Consider the following 20182-nt stretch of genomic DNA (forward strand, 5'->3'; position numbering starts at 1 on the left):
CTCTTCCCTTACCTTCTTTTCACCCTCTACTGAACCTTTCCTCATTCTCTCTTTCATTCTTCCCTTCCTTCCTTCCCTCCTTTCCAAACCCTACTCTCTCTCTCTGTCTCTCTCTCTCTGTCTCTCTCTGTCTCTCTCTCATCTCTTCCTTTCCCCTCCTACCCTACATTTTTCTTCTTTTTTCATCAACATTCTTAGATAATAATAATAATAATAATAATAATAATACTTTTATTTTTATTCCACTTTTCTGAGATGAGACAATCAAAGTGGCTCACAACACATTAAAATATCCACCTTCGATATTATGTCTCAAATCCCCCCTTAAAACAGGATTAAACATGATACGATTAAATGATACAATTCTTTATCCCTTAAACTATCTACTCATACCTTCATTCACTTCTCATAATCCTTCCTCTGCAACTCATACCATGACTTCCTCCTTTGTCTTTTCTGGTTATTAATTCTTTATCATCTGACTACCTAATACAGACCAGGTAGTGTTGCTCCAAGCCCCTATCCTACCTTAAATAAATGCCTGCTATTCCTTTCAATCTTCTTCTTTCTTATTAGGACCTTCTACTATCCCATTCCCTTGAATAAATCACATCCTTTATTAATAAGTCTAGAGTCATTAATGGACCCCAGTTCTTTTAAAAAATCATAATACTGCCTTCCAATCTTCATGTATCATCATATGCTTCATTATTCAGGTGCTGGATAAGCTAATCTAATTCCATCACTTCATAAACTTTAAATAGCAAATCTTCTTCACTTGGGATACTTTTGGATTTCCATTTCTGGGCAAATACGACTCTGGCTGATGTTATTATATAAAACAAACTTTTACTGAATTTACTTTCCAGTTTTTCCAGGAAGATACCTTATAACATTCTGCCAAAATCTGCATCTTCCAATCCAGGATACTACCTATTACCTCTTTAATCGTCCTCCAATATTTACTACCCAATCAGCAACTCCACAGCAGTAATTCTTCCCAAATTCTCACATCATATTTTACCCAATTCTGTTTTATCATCTTGAAAACCTCTAATTTTCCCACCCATCTTTGCCCTCTCATATATATTGGGCCCTTTCCTTACATGGGGATCCATTTCGGATCCCACCCCCTGGCGTAAGGGAAAAAATGCGTATGCTCGAGCCCCATTAGAAGTAACGGGGCTTGTGCCCACAGTGCGGCATGGGCTGTGTGTTGTGGGCACGCACCCCATCACTTCTTATGGGGCGCGCCAGGGTTTTTTCCAGCATAGCTTCCAGCATACACTGGTAGCCACGTAAAGCACACCTGTGTATCACGGGTGCACTGTAACTGCCTATATGAAAAGCATTGTAGTCTACCTTATTTTTCTGATGAAGTAATCTTCATTAAAATACCTTGTTGTCTTGCTATATACTTATAGAACTCCAAGCGAGACAAATGCTTAAAATTGTACTTTACCAGTAACAAACCCTTGATTGAATCTACATTTAAATTATTCCTTTAATTTGTCCATTGTGCTGAAATTAAGCAAAATAAAACAAAACAAAGACAAATACAAGCCCTTTGAACATTTGCACTGTGTCCTCAAGCAGCTTATTGCCTAATACATTTGCTGTCCTTTCCCCGACTGAGAAACAAAAATGCCCTGAGTTCTGGGAGCAGGTCTTGTCTGCTGCTGCTCCTAGGAAAAAGAACTTTAGAAGGGCCCCACTAGTTGCAGTGAGGAGCTACTGCCAAGTAGATGCATTTCTGGAAAGGGGGTGGCAAACATGGTGTTACTCAATGGGAGGATATCTTGAAATTCCTCCTGGACAAAAGGTTGACATGTAGGACATGTCTTGGAAAAGGAGTCTGTCTGGTCACCCTGGCTATATAGCTAGTGGGCATCACTAGGGTTGGTGTCACTCCAGTGTGGTAATTCTTCCTGTCATCCCGAGGCATGGAGCCACTAGGCCAATGGTTCCTTAGGAGTAGATCAGGCCATTATGCAACAGAAAAACTCCAATCTACTTGCTGGTGATGGTTGGTGAACCAGGGCACTTGAAGAGACTGTGTGTGTCCTGGGTTGTTCCAGTCTACCCACCTTGTTCACAGGTCTTAAAGGGATCCAGGCACCATATGGCAATGGGAAGAGGCCTCCAAGAGTTTGCTGTGGTGTGCGGACAGCATCCCAGCTGGTCTCCTTGCTGTCTCTGGGTGGGTGGACCTGAGGTCCTTTCCAGGACCTTCTGTCTCTGTGAGTTCTGGTCTGCTGATGGAAAGATGCAACAGTATACTCCACACTGGAAGGCAGACACTCCCTTCTACGATGTCACTAGGTGTGGTCCACACCTTTTGCATCTTCTTAATGATGCCCCTGCCACTAGCTCAATATGCCTGGTGCTAAGGCTTGTGAGAAGTGTGCAGTTGACACTAATGTTCTGCTTGTGGGCTTTCTGGAGGAATTGAGTGGCCGTGGTGTGTAAAAAATACTGGATGAGATTGCAGTAGAGTTTTTTTTCTGGACTTAGAAAGTTACTTTTAAGAATGTATAGCAACAGTGTAGTCTTTAACCAAACTCTGCTTCTCACCTTATGTTCAGTTTTTCTGTCTCTCTGGCAGGAGGCAAAACCTTGATGGTGAAACCTGTTGTATCCTGGCAGCTATTCATACAGTTTATTTCATTACAAACCTTTAAAATGCAGCATATTTTTTTTTGGTTATGATAAAGCTGCTTGGTGTGTGTCTGTGACTGCTGAAGGTATAGTCATCTGGGAGGAAATTATGAATCTTTATTTTGGTCTATGACCAGGCAAACAGAATAGAACAGAATAAAATAAAATAGTGTTAAATATGGGATATCTATAGTTCAACAGTATAAAATTACAGAACAGTGATACCTTTAATACTAAATCAGTCCTTTGCTGACATGGAATTGCTGCTGCACAGAAACTAACTGCCTTGGTTGTGGTATGAGGGAAGCGGTCAGCCAGAAGATAATCTAGATAAAATGCTTGCGCTCTCTCAGGTGTACTTTGTAAAATTGGAAAAACGGCATCAGAGGTTACAATAGAAGGAACACTACAACAGGACATGCCCCACAGTTTCCACTTTCTCTGCTTCATGACAGCATAAACATTAATAATGTCTAATCTCTATGGGGAAATTAATGTGCTCAAGATTATTCCTCCTGTATGCAAAAAGGTATTGTGGATTGGGGGAAACAACCAATGTCCAACAGCCAAGGGGTGAGCATACAGAGATCTGTGCTGGATCAGGCCTGGGTTTGCACACCTGCAAAGCAGTTGGTCTGCGTGACCATCTTTCCCAGCACCAACTGCAGGATTGATCCAAGCTGACAGCCCCGGCCATCTGCTTAGCAGGTGTGTGTGCACAGAAGACACATGCAGCTCACAGATGTACACCATGGAAAGGTCTCAGTGGCTGCTGTTAGGCCCTGGAACTCCCTGCTGAGGGGAGATAGGCTGTCTCCCTCTCTGTTTGTACTTCCTCTGGCAGGCAAAAACATTTTTATTCAGACAGACCTTTGGCATGTAGGCTGGTCTGTGGTTGAAGGGGTTGTAACCGGTCAGCTGGTTCTGTGTTTGATTCTGTTTTTGCTTGTGTTTTTAGATATATTTGAATTTATTTGTTTCTCTTTTAAATCAAGACCTTGTCATTAATCTGTATTTAAGTATTGTTAGCTGCCTTGAGTGCTCTTATTTTAAAACAGAAAAGATAGAAATCAAATGGATGGATGGATGGATGGATGGATGGATGGATGGATCAGGGCCAGTGGCAAGATTTTTTCATCATTGGGTTGACATATTGGGTGAGTTGGCAACCGTCCATGAAACCATTTTTATTGTTCCCACTTCACCACAGCCTTGATGTTTAGTCTCCCTGTCTGTTTTTTTTAAAACACAGATAAAGAAATATTCCTTGTAACCTAGCTGAAGGTATGGCTGGTGCGTCATCGTACCTGTGTTTGACAAAAGAATCTGGATTCATTTGCTGGAGGTCATTGTCTCCTTCAAATTGCATAATCTGTGCCATGTCAGAGGTCTGCATCTTTTGGTTGGTGATAAGAAGTTTAGGACTGGAAAGTATGTGGCTTGGCCTCTAAAAACAGGCTGCTCCATTTCATTTGCTCAGAAATTCCAAGACATTCAGTGGCAAATCTGAAAGGAATGAATAACCTATTTGATCTGTCTCCCATTTTCCTCTCCTTCTTGGGTTTTATGGCACCCCTGTCTTCTTTCCTTCAAATATGTAAACCCTAAAAGAGCTTTATTCTTCCTAAATGATCATTCAATTGCCTGCAGACCATATCTCTGGGTGGATTTATTACCCACTCTTTGAGGGATGTTAAAGAACGCCCTCCCCAAACAAATGCATTTTGCATATTAACCACGTAACTCTTGTTCCTGTCTGCTCAGTTTGGAAAATGGTTTGAATGCTTTTATAAAGAAAAAAATGGCTAATAAAATTGGCTGCAGCACCATTGCTTTGCAATTCTTATGAACGGCAAAGTGCTACTTACAGTCATTGATGTTAAAAGCTATTTCTAAATTATGGTGCCATTTATTATCTCTAGCGTCCAAAGTAAGTTTAAATGATGCTGATAATTCATGTTTTACCAAATTTCCTTTCCCCCCCGAGGATACCTCTGATTAACTTATGCACATTTAAGCGCTTTTTAAATTCTTCTTTTATTGCCATTATGCTCTGAGAATCTCAGCGATTCTCAAAAATGGGTAATAAACTTGAGATAAAATGCTACAGTTTTAGATCAATGCTGACATATTGCTCGGGTGATTTCTTCAGAGCTAAAGTGATGATGCTTCATATTTACAGAATATATACTAGGTTATTACTGCAGGATTACCATTTTGTTCTAAGATGAAATGAGTAATTTACCAATTTATTAAACAGTTACATTTAAGTATTGCTTAGGACATTACTACACCAATCTGTTTACTTAGCATGAGGAGTTATCATTTAACAAAAAGCTAGTTTCCTTAGGTAAAATTTGTAATCATCATGCCCTCCATTAGGAGAATGATTTTTCTGCAAGCCTAATTGCTTGGAAATGAGTTTTTCCTTATTTACTGTGCTAAATTCTGCTAAGCCAGCTAAAAAATGTTGCCGTAGCATGAAGCGCTGCAAAAATTAATAATACATACAGAAGGCAGTTTTAATTAGTATAATACCAAACATTAATAAAAGATTTATAGGATTATGGCTGTAATCCTATGCACATTTACTTGGGAGTAAGCCACACTGAACTCAGTGGGACATATTTCTGAGTCAAACTACATAAGATTGTGCTGTGAGTTTATAATCCAGTGCCTGTTGGCAAAAGCCATTACATTATAGTATTTAACATGTCAGAATGGGACTTCATTATAGGGGTTGGACTGGATGGCCCTTGTGGTCTCTTCCAACTCTATGATTCTATGATTCATAAATCTAGGTTCAAGTCCTCAGTGATCCATCAAACTCACTGGGTGACATTGGGGCCATCATATCTCTCAGTCTGATCTGCCTTACCAGCTTGCTGTAGATAAAGTGAAGGGAAAGAACAGAGACGTAGCCAGGATTTTGGGAAGGGGGGGGGGGTCCACACTAAGTGCCACCATTATAATGGGGCTTGGGTGTGGCGGCGTGGCAGCACACACCATTCATTTTATCTAACGGAAGGGGGGGGGGTCCGGACCCCAAGACCCCCACCCCCTTGGCTACGTCCCTGGAAAGAAGATCAATTTATGACACTTGGAGCTCATTGGTGGACAAACAGAAGACAAATATAACACAGAGACAAAATAATTTGTAAGACATCCCATTGAACTGCATGGAGCTTACATCAAAGTGAACATCTTTTTGATTGCTGGGCACATAATATTTCAGTTACCTGAGACTAAGCCTTGTTTACTCAGTGGGAGTTATGTCTGAGCAAACTATGCATGTCTACTCAGAAGTAAGTCCCATTTAGTTCAGCATGGCTTGTTCCCAGGCAAGTAGATACAAGGTTGCAAGGAGGAGGGAGTGCATCATTTGCAACTTTCAGGTACATTTTGATTTGCCTTAGGTCTTACACAAGTATAGTGTCAGATTCCACTTTTATTGCCAGGGACACATCATGTGTAATCCTGGAGTCTGTACTTTGGGGAGGCTTTAGAGCTCTCCACTTGAGAATTCTAAGTGCCCTTCCTAAAATGGTTTGAGTGTTGGACTCTGGAGATGAGGGTTCGATTCCCTGCTCAGCCATGAAACCCATTAAGTGACCTTGGACATGTCACAGCTCTCTGCCTCACGGGAAGGTAATGGCAAATCTCCTCTGAACAAATCATGGCAAAAAATCCCCATGATAGCATCATCATATGTCGGAAATGACATGAAGGCACACAACAACAAATACTAAATCCTGTCCTTTCAAGAAGGCGGGCCAGGAGCAAAGTACTAATCAAGGCCTGTTAGAGACAAGATAGTAGCAGACCCACTTGTGTGCAGATGCCCAGCAGCTAGTTACAATTCTCAGTGTTCATGCAGTCTGAGTCAGGAGAATACAGCAACAAAGCCAAGGCATCAGTCCAAGGGTGTCTGGAAGCATGGTCAATTTATGATGCAAGGTCCGAGGTTCTTCAGAAACACGAGCCAGGAATCAAGAAATGAGAGTTTTACTTCTTTCCCAATGGTTAGTTGTCAGAAAGAGACAACCCAAGAGAGTTGGTGGATTATTTATGGCCTGGCAGCCTCTTGCACCTGTTGTCTGATTAATGAGCATTACTTACATAAATGCTCTGAGCATCTCAAACCCTCCCTCTCTCATCTGTGTTCCATTATGGTAGGTATTACTGAGTCCATGTCTGTGTTGTGCCTGCTGGGGAGTGTCACTGTCTGTCTTAAACACTGGCATGTCCCCCTGTCCTTCTGTTTCCCTGCCTGTATCATAGTATGCACAAAGCATGTCCTTCTGTCTGTGTGAACCTGGTTCTGGGAACAAGGTATGACAAATCCCAGCACTCTGTGGGATGTTGCCATGGCTTTATAAATGGAACATAGGTCTATAAATGGGTAGTGTGGAAGTGCCCTGACTAATACAGAACAAAGTGGCTCTATTCCCTCAATCTGGACACAGGTGTGATACTGTGGTTCCACTTTAATTGCCATGGTTGCATCCTATGGAATCCCAGGATTTATAGTTTGGGAACCACTAAGAGCTGCTTTGTATAGCATTCCAATTGCCTCAGAAAATAACAAATTCCAAAATCCCACAGGATGGGGCCATGGTAGTTGAAATGGTATCTATGGTCTTGTCTGCACTGGTGCAGAGCAGCATGGAGTATCCTGGCTCTGAAGCTTCCCTGACCTCCTCCCGTTATCTTAGCCCTTCATTCTAACATTGGGCAGCATCTGCTCTGCCTCCTGGTGTGTCCACTGAGGTCAGAACGAGATGCCCAATCTAGATCACATGGCTGGGTGCCTCATTCTGGTGGCAGTGGTTGATGCACTGGACAACACAGTGAGACACCCATGTGAACAGCCATCCAGTTTCAAAACAGAGGTCTCCAGATCTTCTGGGAAGCAAATATTATTTAAATGTGTTTTAAGAGGGATATATCTAGGTTCTGGTGTTGAATGGGTCAGCTGTCATCTGGTCCATTTTCCCCAGAATTGGGGTTTGGCCTGTGCATCATCTGGTCTTCCCACCAAGAGGACAGGAGGAAGCTAGCTTATTTGGCCCTTAGAGATATGGCCTATGTGCTATACATGTGTAGTATGAAAGAAACTTAGAAATGGTCTCAGCAATTGTATCTTTGATAGTCTTATGACCTGTGAGTAAAGGACTGTAGAAATTGTGTTTGATTAAGAAGAAAAGAAAAACAAAGCAAATAAGCTTTATTTTGAAGCATCCATCTCAGAATAGGAAACTTACCCGGGATGCTGCTATAAGAAGATGGGGGAAGCAGACTGCCAGCTGGGGAAGTGTGTGTGATATTATTCTTGATTTCTTTAGAGTGCAGTCGGCTCTTCTTATACACTGATTTTTTATACACAGATTCAAGCATACACGATTTGAAAATGTTCCAAAAAAAGTATAAATTTACCTTGATTTTCCATTTTTTATAAGGGACACCATTTTGCTATGTCATTATATTTAATGGGATTTGAGCATACACGGATTTTGTTATACACGAGGAATCTTGGAACCAAACCCCAGCGTATAACAAGGGTCCACTGTATTTGTTTTCATCACAGATGAGATGGCCACAGAACAAGAAGGGGAAACATGCAAGTCACCCATGTCTGTCCTCTCTAGACTTTCTTACTCATTGTGCTAATTGTACAGTGGCTAAAATATATTATAGGATGCTAAATGGAGGCTGTCACCCTCTTTATTCGTATTTCTACCCCACTCTGAAGCATCTCTCAATTCTGAGAGGCATCACTGGTTTTGTGCTGCCTGGTAATGTGGTAAATAGCAAGAGCTGGCTGTTGGCAATCCAACAGTATTTGCTCATTGATGAGCCACATATCATGTTGTTGTGATATGGGAACCCACCTTACCAAGAAGCCATGATATCTTAAGCAACCAAAACCACAATCTTTGTTGTTGGTTTATGAGCACTGCTTTGTTTAATTTATGCTTTATTGTGATATCTTAATGTGCGATTGTGGCTTGTTCCAGCAGCCTACCCTGAAACAAGACCAAACAAAAGGAGCAGAAGAGAAGCAAGCCAGAAATAAAGAAGACTAGCCATGGATTGTATGGGTGTCTGCTATGCAATTTATGGCTTAAGCAGAAAACAGATTAACAGGGAACATGGCTTATTGCAGCACTGGGAATCATGTGGCCTTCCAGATAAACATTGGTGAGGAATGCTGGGAGTTGAAGTCCAACAAGATTTGGAGGCTTACATGATTCCCAAACTATTTTGTTATTTTGTTCTTTTACCACAATGTTGTGAGCTACCCCACAATGCAATAAAGGGAGCCTTGCAGTGGTAGTCTCCTGTCTTTTTAACAGCTACTTTATGGTGTTAGTTATGGTAACATGAGCATGCATGGCATATTGGTCTGAGTGTTGAACTATGAACCTGGAGACCAGGGTTCATGTCCCTGCTTGGCCATGAAACTCACTGGGTGACTTTGAGCAAGTCACATACTCTCATCCTCAGGGGAAGGCAGTGACAATACCACTTCTGAATAAATCTTGCCAAGAAAACCCCATGGTAGGTTCACTTTAGGGTTGCCATAAGCCAGAAATGACTTGAAGGCACACAGCAGCAGCAGCAATAACAACAACAACAACAACAACAACAACAACAACAGGTAACACACAGGAGAAGGTTGTCAGACTAATTATTAAAACAAAACCCAAGGGCACTGTACCCATCAATCCTTATTAAATAGACACTTGGAAAATGAGAGCTAAGAGTCTGAATTCTGTGAGAACTGAGGATAGTAGTGAAAAGTACTAATTCGGCTGGAAATAGAATGGTAGGATACTTAAGTTCATTTCCCTGAGAGAAGTCCTAAAGTAGCTTTTGCGAAGATTTTGTTCTCAGAAACACATTCAGAAAACCTGAATCCAACCTTTTATGGCATCTAACAGAGCTTCTGTTGCATTAAGCAAAATATCCTCATTTATAGAACTTGCACTGATCCTGCAAGATATCTTTAAGTCTAGGAAAGGTTGGATACCAGCATGGCAAGAAAACTATGTCTAATAATGGAAAAGAACAACCCAGTTGCTCTAGGACAGGCCAACATACATGACCATAGGATTCAGTTTTTAATTCTAACAATCTTTGAGTTCATTCCAGATTGGAGCGTTCTCATCAACTGAAGGGGTGTTCAGATCATGGAGGTTTTTAAATAAATAAATAAATCACACTAATCCACAAACTGTAGAGTGAATGTTCTGATCCTTTCTGTATCAAACACTAGCTCCGATCTGCAACCATGAGAATTAGAGGCCTGGGGGGAAAATATTGTTTTTTAATTCTATAATCCCATCCATTTTCATTGTAGAGCTCTTCATTCATTTCATCATTTATTCATATGAATTGCATTAGTTTTGATATTCATTTACATATCATTTGTTTTCTTGCTCACATTTGTGTCGTTGCCACTGCTCACGTCTGGCAACCACTGTGCTGCTTACCTGCAACATGCAGGAAATCTCCAGGATATTGTGGGAGAAAATGGTAGACACTACCTCCTGTCCAACACCGGAAGCTTTGTTATTTACTGTCAAGTTGGCTTTGGATGGTAGTGATCCTAGGACTGAGAGACTTCCATGAACCCAGGTCATCAACAGCCCTGCTGAGGTCTTAACTCAGGGTTGTGGTTTCCTTGCTTGAATCAATTCATCTGTAATGCAATCTTCCTCTCTTCCTATGGCCTTATACTTTATTGAGGATCATCTCCCCTCCCATAAGACATGTTGTCTCATGTTATGTACATAATATAATATCTTCAGTTTAATAATTTTGATAGTTCAGGCTTGATTTGCTTCTGGATCCATTTATTTTTATTTTGGGCAGTCCACAATATCCATAGAACCCTCCTCTAGCAACACAATTCAAATGAGTTTATTCTCTTCCTGTCAACTTTCTTAACTGTACAGCTTTCACAACCAGACATGGAAATGGGAACTATTACGATGTGGGTGTTCTGAAATTTCATACTCAATTATACAAGTTACACGTGATAATGTAATCTAGTTCCTTCATAGATGCCCTTCCAAATCCTAGTCTTCTGACTTCTTATGATCTTCATTTTTATCAATGACTAAGCCAAGGCATAGGAAATCTTTAATTATTCATAAGTCACTGCCACTCACTTTAACATTTATATAAATGATCTGGGGTAATTATTATTGTTTTCTTAATATTTATATGTGATCCTGCTTTTGCACTTTCCTCCTTAAATTTCCTCACTAGTTCTTCCATGCCTTTGCAACAAATTCCATTGCCATTGCCAATGGAGAGATATAGCAGCCTCCTCCAATGTCACAGGTGCAACTTGTGGCTTCATTGGCTACCGCCACAATGCAGAATTAATGCAGTTTGACACTGTTTTAACTGTCGTGGCTCCATCCTATGAAATCCTGGAATTTGTAGTTTGTTGTGCCACCAGAGCTCTTTGACAGAGAAGGCTAACTATCTCACAAAACTACAAACACCAGAATATCACAGCCTTCAGCCTTGGCAGTTAAAGTGGTGTCAATGTGCATTAATTCTGCTGTGTTGATGCAGTCAATTTTGTCAGTGAATCTGGTCCTGGCTTTAGATTGAGCTTTGTAGGAACTATCCACAGGGCCGAGCCTTACTCTCAGCATAGGATCAAACATTGGATAGCTCCTTTAAATGTCAGACCAAAACTTAAATTCCTCAACCCACTGTCATGGAAGTCACCAGATGCCACTGTCTGGGTCTGTCTTGTTCTGCATGTGCTGGCTACTCTGGTTTTGATGGCATGGATCTTTTGCTAGTTCTACTTCTCTTGTGATTTGTGCTAATAAGATGAGTGAAAAATACTTCTTGACTTTGCCTCCATTTTGATAAGAGATTTTATTGTTTTCTGCAGATAGTAAATAATGGATAGGAAAGCTTCTCTCCGTAATTAAAATGGATGCCCCTTCCCTGACACAGTTGATAGCTCTCCCAGTAACAAGAAGCCTCAGACACATGGAAAGCCAGGATGCCTGCCGTTTATCTTTGGATATGCTGTGGTGCTGCATACAGATTGCTGGCATACGTCAATATAATAAAACTTAAGAGAGCCGAATCCACCGAACTGGGTAAGTTTTTATTCCTGATGCCTGGGACAGCAACACTTAGTTTCCATAGTGAATGTGGCCTTTTGCTGACTGAGGGAAACTCCATGTGCCTTGTTTCTCAATGCTCTGAGTGGGGAAGAGAAGATGGGCTTGCTGAATCTCCTATAGAAATGAATGAAGTGTGGTGTTCTCCAGATACTGTTCTTGAGAGAGTATACCAGATGGTTGATTTTGTGTCAAATGTGGTGCCCACCACATTGAGAGTGCTGAGTCTACCTTTTGAGTGGCTAACTTTTAAGGCCAGGACAGGTGCATGGTAGCTCCCTCTGGCTGGACTCCAGCTTCACTCAGTGCTGGCTTTGGTGGTTGGGAAGGGAATAATGGACTTTCAATGTCTGGATGGCCCATGCCTGTTTTCAGTTCACCTCCAGAACATCTGCCACCATTCACGAGGAGACAGTTGGCATTACAAGTAGTTTATTTATCTGTCTCCACCTCCCTGCTTTATCTTCAGAACAACACTGTGAGGTAGGCCAGTTTGAGAGATGGAATGACTGGCCAAAGGTTTCATGACTCATTTGAGACTCAGACCTGGATGTCCTAAGTCCCAGCCCCACAATCTCACTACTACATCATGCTTGCTTTCCATAGAGGTATGTGCTTGGCTCAGAGACTCGATTTTCAGGTGCCAAGTTAAGAGCACCCCCCCCCCCCAAAAAAAACAAACTGCATTCAGAGACATCATGCAGCGGGCAAGTTTTTACACCCTGCACTGTCGGTTCTTTTGGTTGGAGACTTAAGGAAAGATTTGTCTGGCTTTACTAGAGCTGCAGGGACATAAAGGGAAAGGGGTATTTTGAAGCAGACACACAAGTTACAAATTATTCATTTTGCTGAGTTTTCAACTTAGATGGGGCCTTTTGGTAAAAGCATATGAAAAGTATTTGTTGCCTTGGGTAATATACACACTAACAGGAATTCATGTTTGCCTGCTTAGCACTATTTGGAATTTTTAAAACTCTGGAAAGCAGAGACTGGTAAAGAGAAACAACAAACTCTTATCCCTCCAGCAGACAAACTGGAGCTTAATTTGGAAAACATAGGAATAGCAGTACAATGAACTCAGTGCTCACTGGGTTGGAGTGCCAGGATCTTTTGACTGGCACAGATTATGACATCATCTGCCATACATTCAGGGTGGACCCTCTGAGCTTCTCTGCAATCCTTGCAGAAATTTGGCAGGGTGGGATAAATTTCTTCAGCAGTGATACATTATTTTTTTCCACTCATGAAGGAAGGCAAGGTTTTTTTGGGTGACTTGATCTTGAAAGAAATGTCAAGACCTGTTAGCGTTGCAAAAGACTTGCTTCTGGGAGCCACACAGCTATCTGCATTTTCAGATTCTCCCCAGAGGGCTTGGCTATGGGGCTTGCTATGATGATTCCCTACACTTCAACATTTATCTCTGCACACGAGACGGCGGCCCTTACCACACGAGCAAAATTTGAATTTATCCCAGGGTTAATGTGAAGGCAATGTGAAGGCAATGCAGGGGCAATCATGGGGTTTCAAGTTTGTTTATCACACGATGCCAAACACAATCAGGAGCCATCTTAAACACAATCAGGGGTCATTCCAGGGTTAGGGAAAAAGAGGATTTACCTAACACTGGAATGACCCCTGATTGTGTTTAAGATGGCTCCTGATTGAAACCTCATGATTGCCCCTGCATTGCCTTCACACTGACCCTGGGATAACGTCAAATTTTGCTCATGTGATAAGGGCCATAGAGTAATTTGAAGTGCAACTGGATGATCCAATGTTAGGAGGTTTTGGAATTATAGCTACAGTTCCAAACAGAATAAACTGGGACTAAAAGTAAGCCCTGTTTAATACCAATAACTAAACATGCAGAGCAATGTTTTATAAGTTGTATCTAGTCCAAAAGTGGCAGGGTTTAGAGGTTGTTTTTTTTTTTAATGGCTTATATTTGTAAACAAGCCACATATAGTAATCTCCACTTTGCTCAAGGAAGAAGTATAGTTCTCGGTCTCCCTACCCCCACTTCCCCCTTTTTTTCAAGATCCCTGTGAGGTCTGAAGAGCAAATTAGTGTTGGAGGTGAACAATCTGTTGAGTTCAACAAGAATTCTATCTAACGCAGGATAGCAGAAATCAATTTTTATGTATTTTTGACTGCTCTTAGGAACAGCCTGTAGAGATGACTACCCCACTGTGCCGGCTTGTTGGATATTTTCTTTTGTTCTTTGTGATCCACAGGTTATAACAATGTCATAGTGATTTTTTGATACTGCCAGGCTGGGAATGGCAATTTCAAGATCCTTAGCCATGTTTTCAGCTTCATCACATAACACTTTCCAGTTGTTTTTAGATGAACTCATTCTTGACAAACACTAACACGCTTGTGTCAGTTTCAGGGCACTATATAAATTGAGGTTTTCATGTCACAGATTTTCCAAGACACTGCTGAGAATATCAAGCCTTTACCCCTAAACCAAACCAAGTTTTAAAACCAAGGCGTATCTCTTCTCTTCATTTTCTTCAAGGGTCCCTTTGCATTACTAGCAAATATTCCTCCAGAAACCTCTGTTTCTACTATTGTATACTGTTACTTTGCATATATTTGAAGGACTCCTCCTTGTTGAATTTAGGAGAATGAGTTTGGTGTCATACTTACAGTATTGGACCAGGAATGTGATGACCTGAGTTCAGATTCCTGCTTGGACGCGAAGATCATTGTGTGACTGGGTCAGTGACAGATGGGTCACTGAGCCAGTGGCAGATGGTGCTTTCCATGATAGTGGGGTCTGATCTGGTTTGTAGTCTAAAGTTTAAAGAATTCACCCCCAGAATAGATTCAGCACCTTGGAATGCACATTTAAAGTTTGGACTAGAACCCAGAACAGATTTACCTCCCCACTGACATGGAAACCACCTCTAACTGGGCTCAATCACTCCCCCTCTATCTAATATACATCATGGCACAGTTGTGAGGATAAAAATCAGGGGAGGAGAGAAGATGTATACATACCTTGAAGTCTTTAGAAGAACGGTGAGATGTACATGGAATAAATAAGAATACATTGCCGTAACTTTGGGTTTAGCTCTAGATCTGTTCCAAGATGATCAATGATCAAGTTGAGGCTGTTGTACCTTGGCCATATGAGAAGGCATGGCTCATTAGAAAAGACAATAATGCTAGGAAAGGTGGAGGGATGTAGAAGGAGAGGAAGATAACATGCTAGATGAATAGACTCTTATCAGGGTGTAAGCAGAACAGTGGAGGATAGGGTGTTTTGGAGATGTCTCACCCACAGGGTCACCATGCATCTGGATCAACTTGAAGGTGATTAACAACAACAGCATGTTAGGACAGTCTTTGCTCATGTCTTGCATGAGGAGGGATACTGGCATGGAGCGTGGGAGCATGAAGTAAAGGAAGAGGAGTAGGAAACAAGGCCAGCCCTTCCAGTAAGCTGAGTGATCCATATACAGAGTGGTAGTGGTGAGGGGAGAACAGTGATAAAGTATGGAGAGTGAGAGCTTTGTGTATCAGACAGCCTGCCCTTTGTCTGATATGCTGGCCTGTTTCTGTCAGATGTAATGCATGATACTCTCCTGTTCTTGGTGTTGAAGACCCAGGTCCCAGTCCAGACAGCATCTGTACATGAATCAAGGAGGCTCCATCTTGTGTTGTTTTTTGAAAACCTCAGGCGGCAAACCATTTTTGGCTGGCATTGTCAGGAAGTGATAAAAACAAATAAAAATAGGGTGTGTAATAGATTTGTAGCTTGTGCCTTTTCTGTCCAAAACAGTTCTTGTTAATTTTCCCCAGCAGGGAGAAGATCAATTTTGGACATGAAGTCCAGGGAAGAGAGAATGCAAGGCAGTGAGTTATCATCATGTCCAAAATGGCTCTGACAGCAGCACATGGTTGTAAAAAGCTGTCAACCTGTTCCCATTTTTATAAACTACATTTATGAAAGCCCATGTTCCTTTGCTAATTATTCTCCAGTTTGAGTTGCATCAATACACACAGTGGCATGTGAGTAGTATGCAAAGACCAAGTGAAATGAAAATGAATAGTTACAAAACTGTCAGTTGTAAGAAGACAGGAATTCTGGTTGAGTTTGATGGGTCTGTCAGGTTTAGACAGAGCCATTTCTATGAATGTGCATATATGAGGCCCTGGAAAGTATGCAGCAGGCTTTCCTTTACAGAAAGTGCTTTCTTTGCTGGTGATAGACAGAGGTGAAACCCAGGCTACCTTAATATGTCAGACTGTCTGAAAATGTCTGAAAACTTGTCAGTGAGGAATTAAATACTCAGAACAGGGAAGAAACTGATCTGGTCTGAATAGGGCCAGGGTCCTGGGTTGCCAGTCAATCGGGGGCCCTTTCACATTACACAGTCATAGCACTATGATTCCACTTTAACTGCCACAACATCATCCTATGGAATCCTGGAATTTGTAGTTTGGTCAGATGCGCCACAGGAGTTCTCTGGCTGAGAAGTCTAAGAGCTCCTTCTTACTGCAAATTCCAGGCCTGATTCCACCAGCTGGAACCATGACAGTTAAAGTGGAATCATAGTGCTATAATTGTGTAGTGTGAAATGGCTCCAGCACTGTCACAGACTGCTTGCCCTGTTCCCCCTCAATGTCTTTGCTATGAGGAGAGAGGAGAGAGGAGAGGAGAGGAGAATGAAGAATGTGATTTCTCCCCACCCATTTTCTAGGGGTAGCAACTCCTGTATGCAGCCAGAGAGAGAAGCTATTGTTTCAGATACCTGCTGGAGCTCAGGCACTGTAGGAGGCAGGGAGAGGGAATAGGAAAATTGAGGAGGAGCAGCTTTTCCTTTGCCTCAGGCAGCAAAATGTCTCAGGGTAGCTCTTTAAACACCTCTGGTGGGATACAGACGGGCAAAAAGGGGTGTATTCATGACGTCATGAAGGTAGAGCCTTCAGACGGCCCTTACCTGAATGCCGCCATGAACACGCCCCCCGCACGCCCCAAGCGGGAAGAGGCGGCATTAAAAAGGTGCTGCTTTTCTCCGCTTCTTTTCCGTTTGATGCGCAGCTGCGCAGCTCCGTCTGTAAGCTGCTGCACCAGTACGCCAGAACTGCTACGCCGCTAATTTAAGTTTCCCATTTAAAAGCTCTGAGTCAGCTGCGTCGCATAATGAGTCGGGGTCCTGGAACATGCGCAGTTTGCAGTCAGGCTTTAATTGCAGCGTCAGCTGCCATGCAGGTGTGGAAGCTGCAACACAGCTGCAGCGCATTTTAAGACTCGTAACCCTAACCCTAACCCTAACCCTAACCCTAACCCTAACCCTAACCCTAACCCTAGAGCAACATGTACGCATGCGCTGCTTGGAAAGTTTGGACTTTAAAGTGAGCCCCTACACACATTCCTGTGCCATTTTCACCTAACAATAAAAACTGCTAAAACTGTAAATATTTACATATGTACAAGGGAGGTGATGGGGGATGGCAGGGGGACAGCGGTGGCAGCGGCGACAGCTGTGGCTGTGCATTGCAGATTCAGCAAGAGCGCGGGGACCAAAGGAGAGGAGGCATCCATGATGCTGGTGACACTGGCAAAGTGCAAGCGGACAAGGATGCCAACACCAGCTGATCACCAGCTGGCAGGAGACCACCATTGTTCTTGGGCAGAGCGGGGGAAAAAGTTTTAAAGGGGCTTGGGCACTTTAAATGTGCCCATAGGCTTTCTGCCGCCGCTGCTTAGCCAGCCGGCAAAGGAAAAAAAAAAAAGCCCCGTTTTTGGCCGCCCGTGAGGAAGCTGCCTCTCTCTTTGCAGCGTCCTCCAAGGCGGCGGTTTGGAAACTGCGGGTCAGAAATGGCCCCAGGTGAGGCGTCTTCACTGCCCCCCATGTGGAAGCCCCATCTCCTGAGCCACGCCCCCGGGGCGGGCGGTCTGGAGGCTCCGTATTCAGCAGAATACACCTCCAAGACATCTTCCCCTGCCCGTTTGTATCCCGCCTCTGTTTCCTTTGAAGCAACTCACCTGTATGCACTGTTCTCCCCTTCAGAAAGTGAAGAGTCTCCCAACCATAGAAGAAGAAAGGAGGGCAACCTGCTGGTGTTCATCTTCTAGCAGAGCATTAAGTCTGTATTGACCCTGTTGCTGGAACACAAATGCACAAGTTTTACAAAAGGCTCTTTCTTCTGAGAGCCTTATTTTTTCTTGCTTGCTCTCATGTAATCTGTGCACTTCTGCATGGTTAACTAGAAATCTGAGACATTGGAGTTTATCAGACAAGAGAAATTGGAAGTACAATCCAATGGCAATCTGAACACAATCATGGGGTTTAACGTTATTGCGTGATAGACCACCACATGCAAATTTGGGCAATGGGAAGTCAGTCCAAATGCAATCATGTGGTTTCACGTTATTGCATAATGGACTGCCACATGCAAATTCAGGCAATGGCATGCTATTTTGGGGCAATGGGGAGCCAGTTCGAATGCAATGAGCATTCACGAAATTTCGCTAAACTAGCAACTTTATGCGAATGTGTTCTGGCCCCACTTTCTTTTCATTCGAAATTAAGAGAAATTCCTCCCGTGTGATAAACTCCATCAGCTAGCAAATACACTAAAGGAGGAGAAAAGTATTCAGGAATGGAGTATGTCCTGCATCTTTCTATCTATGTAAAAGATCTCAAACCCTCAGTAAATCATGCTGCCTAAATCAAGGGTGAGGAGTAAGTATATGCAGACTGCAATTCATATTTAAAACAAATTTTAGGGAGGCTTGTGCTATTCCCCCACTTCCTGCACTTTCCATTTGTTTTTCATTTTCGGCAGTCAGTGTGGCCCAAGAGGTAGAAAACTTTTCTTATATTTGAATATTTGCTATCCTCCACATACACCACAGTGACCCAACTCTGTTTTAAAAGTACCCCATTGAAGGGGTTCCAGAGTACAGTGAATAGCAGATGCTTGAAAAGCATTGATTGACTCACATAAAGACGTCAGGCTGCTGTCAGGAGCTTTCTCCTTGTAACATTTCAAATGTGCCACAAATCAAGTGTGTCTTCATCTCAGTGGTGTTTATTGACAACAGAGATATATACAGAATATATAGATAAGATTTTACTTATCTTCCCTTGCAATTTAAACAGGATATTCCACATTGTCTTCTACTAATGTAACTATATTGATTATGTCATAAAATATATTTTAGAATTGGAGAGATTGAGACATTGTGGACATCTATAAGCTATGTATTTGCATTGACTCAGTGCATTGCTTCTTCTTCATGATGATAAAAGAGTTATGCAGTAAACAAGATTCCAAGTGCAACAGTCCAGGACAAAGTATGCACCTTAAGACATATCGATATGGAAGTTGTTTCTGGCAGCATCGACTTTTGGGGTCAGGCACTGCAAACCTAACTGGACACAACACTGTGCAAACCTTGATATATTTCAATGAGAAAATATTTTATTGATTTAATGTACAACCCATGAATTAGCCCCATTGAGCCTCCCCCAACTGTTAGTACTGACCAAACTGACCAACCTTTTCTCTGCCTGCTACACCAAAGAAAGTTGCATATCTTGAATGGATTCTCTTACATGTCACAATATTTTATTTGCTCCTGGAGTCAGGGTAAAAAGTTGTCCATTGCCTCCTGTTTTCATGAACATAGCATGCAGTCACCTACTCAAGGGAACTGCCCAGGGCCAGACCAAGACATTTTCCTGTCTGGCACAAAGTCCAAATGCCCACTCCACTGGCAAGGGGCCATCATTTTTTAGAAAACAAAACACACACACACACACACACTGCAAAAAAAAAATCTTCTTCATCTGTTCTGTACTCCCCTGCTCCCAATATATGCTGCATACCCTCCAAATACCCCAGTTTGGCAGGGATAGTCCCAATTAATCCTCTGTCATCCCATTTTGGGAGCAGCTTTTGGAACGTCCTAGGTTCTCTCTCTCCTCTCACTTTCCCCCTTTGTTCTCAGCTTATTTCAGCTGCTGCAAACAGAGTTCAATGTGCACAAGCAGTTTGCACTCATGTAGCCCTGGGAGGAGGCGAGAGGAGAGGAAAAGGAATGGAATTTTGCCCTTCTCCAAAAGTCCATTCAAAAACAGACTGCTGCAGCCTCTCCTAGCTTGTGTGTTTTTACCATTTTGACCACACTCTGATATTACTTGGCTACATATGTCCAAATTTCCATCATTAAAATTTTGGAAGGTCTGATGTTGCTATCTGAAGCAGATTGTTTTGGCCTACTACATGGGCAGAACCAGCATGTTGTTGTGGTTTGAGTGCTGGGCTAGCACTTCAGGAAACTAGATTCAATTTCTTCCTCAACTATGGAAATTCACTGGATAATCTTGGGTCAGTCCCAT

This window comes from Sceloporus occidentalis, unplaced genomic scaffold, assembly GCF_023333645.1.
Source record: "Sceloporus occidentalis isolate IW3139 unplaced genomic scaffold, rSceOcc1.0.p SCAF_12, whole genome shotgun sequence".
Taxonomy (NCBI): domain Eukaryota; kingdom Metazoa; phylum Chordata; class Lepidosauria; order Squamata; family Phrynosomatidae; genus Sceloporus; species Sceloporus occidentalis.